An 8294-nucleotide genomic window follows, 5' to 3' on the forward strand; every position below is an offset into this window, starting at 1 on the left:
AAGGCACCCCAGGGTGCCATGGCACACTGGGTGGAAACCACAGGCCTAGGGCAGTTCATGCAACAGTCTAGGCCCCACTGATAGCCTTCTCTTCCATGGATTGTCCAATCCTTTTTTAAAGTCACCCAAGTTGTGGGCCATCACAGCCTCCTGTGGGAGCAAATACCTTAGTTTTAATTATGCAATGTGTGTGAAGAAGTACTTTCTTTTATCTGTCCTGAGTCTTCCAACATTCAGCTTCATTGGACATACATGAGTTCTAGTGTTATGAAAGAGAGGAATGGAAAAATTGTTATCTACAGGTCCGCCCCCCCCCCCAGTTTCAAATTTTCTGATCTTAATCACAATTTGGCAGAAGAAGCCATTAATTTATTCTGTAGCATAGAGCTTTGGGGTGGGAGGGCTTATCTGCTACATGCTACTGAGAATACAGTGGTACCTCAGATTAAGTACTTAATTCGTTCCGGAGGTCCGTTCTTAACCTGCAACTGTTCTTAACCTGAAGCACCACTTTAGCTAATGGGGCCTCCCGCTGCTGCTGCACCACCAGAGCATGATTTCTGTTCTGATCCTGAAGCAAAATTCTTAACCTGAGGTAATCTTCTTGGATTAGCAGAGTCTGTAACCTGAAGCGTATGTAACCTGAGGTACCACTGTATCTAATGTCCACAGGTCTTTCAGCAATGACCAGGTTTTATCATTGCTTTTTATTGATTTTACATGTTCCATATCTATATTTATTTTTAAAATGTGCTGTAAGTAAGTAAGTAAGTAAGTATAAATTTCCATAGTATTGCTATAATTTTTTGGTGTCAAACTTGAGCAGTGTATATATAAAAATCAACAATAAAACAAATCCAACGTCATGATGATCTGACGATGGATTTGAACCTTTTCTAGGGCAGGAACAGGGGCCGCAGGGTCAACAGAACCCATCACACCAGGCCAGCTGCCGGGCGCATGTGCATGAGGCGCACAGGGTTCATGGAGCCCTTTTCTAGGGTTGATTCTAAAGATGGACTTAACAGAATTTGGCCCTTGGTGCCCAGGGCAGGTGGGGAGGTGCTTTTCTTCCTTTCTTTTTAATGAAATGTCTATGAACCAGCATAAAACAAAACAACAACTTCTTTGTTAGAAACTGTTTTTAACAATGAGGCTGGGGAGTGGGGGGGAGGGATAATTCATGAGTACTAATTGCTTGGCTGTTAATTTTCATAAGTGTTGATAGAAGCAGTTCCTTAAATTAAACTTTGTTTAAAACGTATCAAGGGAAATATTCCACAATGTCGGGCCTGAAGTGAAAATTAATATGAATGCTGTGGCAATTAACACGTACTGGTTAATAGCTTTTAGCAGCATTTTGGGATGATAGACCTTAAATACATTTTTCGCATGCTGCTCTTGTTCCAGTTGCATTCCAGTTATATGTCTGCATAATTATGAACAATTTCCCCCCCACAATTTCAGATATTAAATAGCTTTCCTAAAAAGAAAAAGGAGGGGGGGAATATCCACACCAGAGTAAGAATGGAGAAAGGAGGCACACTGTAGTGTGTAACTGGTTTTTTTTTAAAAAAAATTGCCCGAGATGTTAATTTGACATTTTAAAACCTATTGTGCAAAAATTAGAGGCTTTAATTTCCATTTCACATCATGAAGCATTTCTGCCCTAAATAGGTGTATCAAAATCAAACATGTTTATTATTTCTTAAGTGCCTGTAAAAAGAAAAAAGAAAGTACCATATAATACAAAATTATTTTTCTTCCATATTGCAGAGAAAGCTGAAACGTGCTCATTAGAAATGCCTTGAAAATCGGAGTTGAGGGAATTGTGGGAGAGGCATTACCCCCCCTCCCTCAGGACACAAGACTTTTAATCTATTTATTTGGGTTCAAGTTTATAACCTTACTTCCTGTGCCAAATGTCCACTCAGCGTTCGGCTTACAGCATCTTAAAATAAAGCAAGATCGCAAAGATTAAGTATTACAAAACAGTAAAACCAACAACAGTAAAACAGCAGGATATCTGAGCCTGATTCAACCATGTCTGTTTGTGGGAGTGTGTGTGCTTTTGTTTGTACTGTGCCAGTTTAGACACTTCACCAAATCCCTCAGCCCAGTATACCTGAAGGAGAGTCTCCAACCCCATTGTTCTGCCCAGACACTGAGGTCCAGCGCCAAGGGCCTTCTGGTGGTTCCCTCATTGCGAGAAGCAAAGCTACAGGGAACCAGACAGAGGGCGTTCTCAGTAGTGGCGCCCTCCTTGTGGAACGCCCTCCCATCAGATGTCAAAGAGATAAACAACTACCTGACATTCAGAAGACATCTGAAGGCAGCCCTGTTCAGGGAAGTTTTTAATGTGTGACATTTTAATATATTTTTAATCTTTGTTGGAAGCCGCCCAGAGTGACTGGGGAGACCCAGCCAGATGGACAGGGTACAAATAATAAATTATTATTATTATTATTATTATTATTATTATTATTATTATTACACCAACACAAATGGAAGCAAGGGACATTCACCTTTCTTCACGCAAGTGTGGTAGTGCAGCTCTTCAACCACTGAGCTGAGGCTTGTAGTGAATGGCATCTCCCCTTACACTGGAGAAAGGGAGCTGGTTGGAGATTCTGTGCCCATTCCTCCTGCACCTGCTCCCTGTCTCCAGAGCAGCATAGGAGGTATCACTGGAAGGTGCAAAATCACCACCCACATACTCCTCTGGTGGATGGGTGGGGAATCTCTCTGGGGCCCAAGTTTCCTCTGTGAATGGTAGGAGCCCTTGAAGCAGCCCTAGAAGTCCTTGAAGTAGCCAGTATCCCATCTCTCAGCAGGTCCAGGAATAGGCAACAAGGTTGGAATGGGGTTGAGTCTGCTGTGATGTGATGGGGGGAGCGATGGCTCAGCCTATTTCAATTCACATACGTTTAATTATGAGTGTTCCATCCAGATTATTGCAGGAATTTTTGTCTAAATGCGCAAAACTCATTGGGCTGCATCCAGATAAGTTCCCCTTGGAGTAGTCCCATCAACGCTGATTTGCTTAATTAATGTACAGTGGTACCTCAGGTTAAGTACTTAATTCGTTCCGAGGGTCCATTCTTAACCTGAAACTGTTCTTAACCTGAAGCACCACTTTAGCTAATGGGGCCTCCTGCTGCCGCTGCGCCGGCGGAGCACGATTTCTGTTCTCATCCTGAAGCAAAGTTCTTAACCTGAAGCACTATTTCTGGGTTAGCAGAGTCTGTAACCTGAAGTGTATGTAACCTGAAGCATATGTAACCCGAGGTACCACTGTACTTTTTTTCAGAACAATTTTTATTAAAGCCTTTTCATAGGAGAAAAGGATTTTTTAAAAACTAATCCTGTCTCTCACACAGGGTCCTTCATTAAGTCCCTTCAGTGACCCACAGTAGAGGACACACTAATAAAATAGAAACAAAAATGAAGCTGGGGGAAAAGAGGAAGATAAAGCTAATAAAAGAATAAAGACAGAAAAGAGAAAAATAAAATAGACGGGACTTCAGATTCTCTGTCTGCCAGTTATATACAAAAAATATTCAAAATATTCAAAACATTCATTCCAGAATGGTATCCCGCTGTTCCTCCTTCTGCTAGGCAATATTTCTCCAGTCGTCAGATATAGACATCTCAAGTTCATTCATTTTCCCTTCCACGGACAAAAGTCTAAAAGGGGTTCTCCAATTGTTATCAGTAATTGTCAACAATAGTCTTCCTTCATTTCTGCATAGTGACTTTATATCTGATGTTGAAAAACAATAGATCCTTCATCTTTATTCAAACAGGAGTCTCCCCACTCTGGTCATATATTAAAACAGTAATCCATTGTAATTTACTTATATTATATTCCTTAATTCACACGCAGTTCAATATCTTCCAATCCCAATTCCTGTTAGCCATGAGTTTCCATCCTAAATTAGAAAAAAAATAATCCTTCCATTTCCTCCTATTCCATTCTTTTTCCAGACTTGTCGCAAGAGGTTTGTAGCTTTCTCCTTCCGATACACAGTCTCCACTTTTGCAGCTCTATCACTACCAGCTCAGAATATTTCTTAATCTCTTGCTCCATGGTTTCTTTCATTCCACTTTTCCAACACCACAACTTCACCCCCAATTGCCTCACTCCTCCATGCATAAAGAGTCTCTCTATTTTGTCATCCACTACTTCCATTTTTAGCACTCCACTTTCCTGCTCTGGCAGTCTTCCATCAACATCATTCTCTATAGGCTCTGTGATCTCCCCAGCCTCATTTTTCTCTAGTCCATTTTTATTCACCAGCTCTATCCTCTCTCAGTTGCTCACCCAATAATTGCTGCATGATGCCAACAGTCAACGGGGTGTATTATTCTTGTTCTCTTATTCTTATTAACAACTCACTCTGCTTATAGTCTCTGCTTTAAAAACATGTTAACCGTCTGCTTATCTGACAGTATTCTTTTCTCATAGTAGCATAGAAAAGCTAGTTTCACTTTTGCAATCAGCACTTTCAGAGGGACAGTTTTAAGAAATAAAACAAGAAATTTCTAACAGCTGGATCATGCCTTAGCCATTTAGAATCTTTCTTTGGTACAAACAATTAAAACAGGCTTTTTGTTTTACTTTCAACCTTGCACCAGCAGCCGACTTGCATTCCAAATTTCACCTGCCAGACAGAATCACCTCAGTCGTAATTTATCAGTGTCTCAAAAGTAATTTTAAAAAGGGAGGTTTTACCAACCTGAAGGATTGATATTCAGGACTATTATGTGGTATTTCTGCAAAATGGAAGTTCCTTGCTCTAAATAACTCACCCCATCTGGGTCCCCCTAAAAACATGGTGTGTAAGTCAGCTTTTCCAGAGCATCAGAAGTTATTCCCTTTGTTTTCTATCTTCAGAGCAAGAATGTGATAACCAAGATTTATGTATCATTAATCACCACATAATTATCTCTGTCGACAGAGTGTTGACTAGAGATATTTAGTCTGCCATGATTCCTTCCGGAAGTCAATGTATTTGTGTGTGTGTGTGTGTGTGTGTGTGTGTGTGTGTGTGTGAATCTGCACTGAATATTGGTAGTGCTGAATACAAGATATTTATGTGCCCCAGGCTCTTAGGTGGGATATATACTGGAGCAAATATTACTAATACTAAATTTAATTAATTGTATTTTTAATATCTATAAGGCAACTCAATAACGTTGTTCTCTGGGTGACTCACAAGCATAAAATGATAAAATGTAATTAAAATACAGTATGATCAAACACAATATGATTCACAAGTATAACCACATTAAACAATTTGCAAAAAATATCACACTCTCACTGCGTGTCTACTTGGGAAAGCCAGAGAAAGCCAGGGGTGCATTGGGTCCCAGCTGATGACCAGGGAGAGGGAGAAGCTGCCCAAGAAGGTATAAACCTTCCCGTCTCTCCTGGGCCTTTGCTGAGATAGTAATTCCATATCAGGCTCCCATGAGCCTTTCCATTCAGTTCTCAGCACAGTGTGCAATACTGGTCTTGGGCTCAGGAGCTGCGGGGGAGGTATAATTTCAAATACCACCTTCTTTCACATGCAGCAGCTGAGATCCTCACAAGAGGGCCTTGTCTTGATCCCCACCACCAGCACCTTCAGAGGTTTAGACCACGGGCTGCCGGGCAAGAGGACCTTTTTGGTGATGGCTTCCAGATTATGTCACTTACTGCTTAGGCATGTTTGCCCAGCACTGCCTTTGTTGCCTTCTAAGTTCCAAGTGAAACCCATCCTGCCCTCCCATGCCTTTAACAACATTTAGAGGATGACAAGCCTTTTCAGTATTATTTATTTATTACACTATGCCCCCAGGGCAGATTGCAACACAAAAAGACAATATTAAAAACAATTTAAAACAATTTACGATCACAAAAATAGGGTAAGTACCAAAAATATACACATCAAGTGTCAAAAACCAAGGTAAAGAGGTGCCTCAAACTGTAATCTTGCTTTCCAGATTCTTGCTGAGTTTTACTTGCAGGGTCCTCTGTTTTGGCTGCTTTTATTTTTGCGGTTTGGTCAAGTAGTTTGTTGTGTGTTGTGTGTGTGTTTAAGTGCTTATTCATAAGCTGCCTTGAGCCCTTTTGTCTGAAGGCAGAAACCATTTTAAATAAATGTATAAAATGCAGGTCACAGGCCTCCTGCCTAGATGTAGCCAAATCATTTTTTATGCTACTTGCACCCAGTGGCCTTTCTGAACCCTTTCCCCCCTTGTTTTTGCTCCTTTGCTATTCAGATCTAAAACCTTCTAAAAGAGGTTGCATTTGAAAGCCAGTTGCATCTTTCTGTTTTACACACACACACACACACACACACACACACACCGCCAGCAATGTGAAAAACATGTTACTATGCAACAAGGATTTCTTGTGTGAGCATTTAGCTGCAATTCATTTTAATTGTCCTTATGAAGTTAAAAAGTATTAGTGTCAGATAAAGATTCATCACTGCTGTATGATTTAAAGCTGGGACTACAGAAAGCAGGCATGTGTCCCGGCAGCTGTTTATACAAGGCGCTGTCTCTTTTGACAGCAGTTAAAAAGTATGGTTGTGGTAATCAAATTGTGATGCCAGCCTCTTGGAGGCTAGCCCCAGATTGAGTTAAATACACACATATGCACACACTGTATATCTATCTAAAGTATATGTATGTGTACACACACACACACACGGGGTCCCTGCTCATTACATTTGCCAACCCTTCCTCCAATCATTTCCCCCACATTAACCCTCTAGTCTGGAACTTCCTCTTTCCACTCCATGCAACTGCTAAGCTCGCTTTTCACCTTCCCAACCTCGTTTCTGAAGCCAGTTCTCTTCTATTCTGCCTTTTCCTTTGCTTCCCTCCCATGCAAATCCAGAATTGTGATTAGGTTCTACAAATCACCCAATGGGGGCTGTGTGATGACAGCTTTACGTGTATATGTTTATATGCTTTACTTTTACCTATATGAAGAAAAATGTTTCTGTATATGAATAGACATATGACTAGATATACACTCTTATACTTACATATTTTTAAAAACTGCTACCTGTTTTCAACTATCCAATGCAGAAAATAAAGGGTGTTTCACAAATGGATCAACATAGGTAAATTGGAAGCTGCCTTATCCTAAGCCAGATCCTCAGTATTGTCTACATCAAGGCTGGGAAACCTTTGGCCCTCCAGATCTTGCCAAACTGCAACTCCTGTCAGCCCAGCAAGCATCACCATTGGCCAGAGGTGATGGGAATTGTAATTCAGAAACATCTGGAGGGGCAAAGGTTCTCCAGCCCTGGTCTACTACACTGACTGGCAGCAACTCTCCAAGGGTTTCAAACATGGGATGTTTCTAGCCCTTCCTGGAATATGCTGCGAAGTCAACCTGAGACCTCCTACATGCAAAGCAGATGCTCTTGCCACTGAGCTGCGACACTTCATTTCATGTCTCTGATTACCTCAGCAGCACATCAGACCACATGTTGTTCATACACATTGTGTTCTGTATACCCAGAGACATGGGGATGGTGGCATAGGTGCATCGGTTGTGTTCCTTTGGCCTCAAGCGATGCTCAGTGGAGTGAAGATAACATAGCTATTACTTGAGGAAGAACAGGTGAAACCCTAACCACCACCCCCCCACAGACACAGCATACATTTAAAGCACATGGCTTTCCCCAAAGCATCCTGGGAACTGAAGGGTGCTGAGAATTGTAGCTCTGTGAAGTAAGGTGTGTACGCAGCCACACACCATTGGTGTTGTTGTTTTTTGTGGACTCCTCTGTTTTTAAACAAAGCCTCGACAAAGTTGAATTTGCAGTAATAAGTGTCAGGCGTCCCTTGACTTTTCCATTTGCTGGATTTTGTTCTCCAGATTCGGAAGGATTTAAAAGCACCTCCCTTCAGTTTCCACTTAATACATGGCAGTTCTTTGGAAAGGGAGCCAGCTTAACAAGATCTCTCTCTCTCTCTCTCTCTCTCTCTCTCTCTCTCTCCATAGAGTGCTCAGGAATAACAATTGTATCTGGTTGTAAAAGAAAATCAAGGGCTGGAAGGCATAAATTTGGCACAACATCAGGCACTGTGATCAATTTAACCAGGGTAATAGAGCACAGGCACAAATGGAAAATCTGCCACAGAAGCAGTATTAGTGGTTTGGATGGCTGGGCCAAGTTGCCTCATTTAACTCACCCACCACCACCAATTTTATGAGATTGATTGTGGCTTCCTTGATCCTTTCTGCTTGGTACTTTTGTAATTCAGTCTTTTGCCTCCCAGACAGT

The 8294-nt window shown here is 41.4% G+C and overlaps 1 protein-coding gene and 1 long non-coding RNA gene across 12 annotated transcripts in view; both read left to right on the forward strand.

The window, feature by feature from the left end:
- MAPKAP1 (MAPK associated protein 1) overlaps positions 1-8294 on the forward strand; it is a 189661-nt gene that overhangs the window by 34757 nt on the left and 146610 nt on the right. The window lies entirely within an intron of this gene.
- LOC308578622 lies at positions 665-2046 on the forward strand. Its single transcript, XR_014004041.1, has 2 exons — positions 665-1054; positions 1777-2046. It is a non-coding gene; the product is annotated as an uncharacterized lncRNA (long non-coding RNA).

This window comes from Podarcis bocagei (assembly GCF_964188305.1).
Source record: "Podarcis bocagei genome assembly, chromosome: Z".
In the NCBI taxonomy this organism is placed as follows: Eukaryota; Metazoa; Chordata; class Lepidosauria; order Squamata; family Lacertidae; genus Podarcis; species Podarcis bocagei.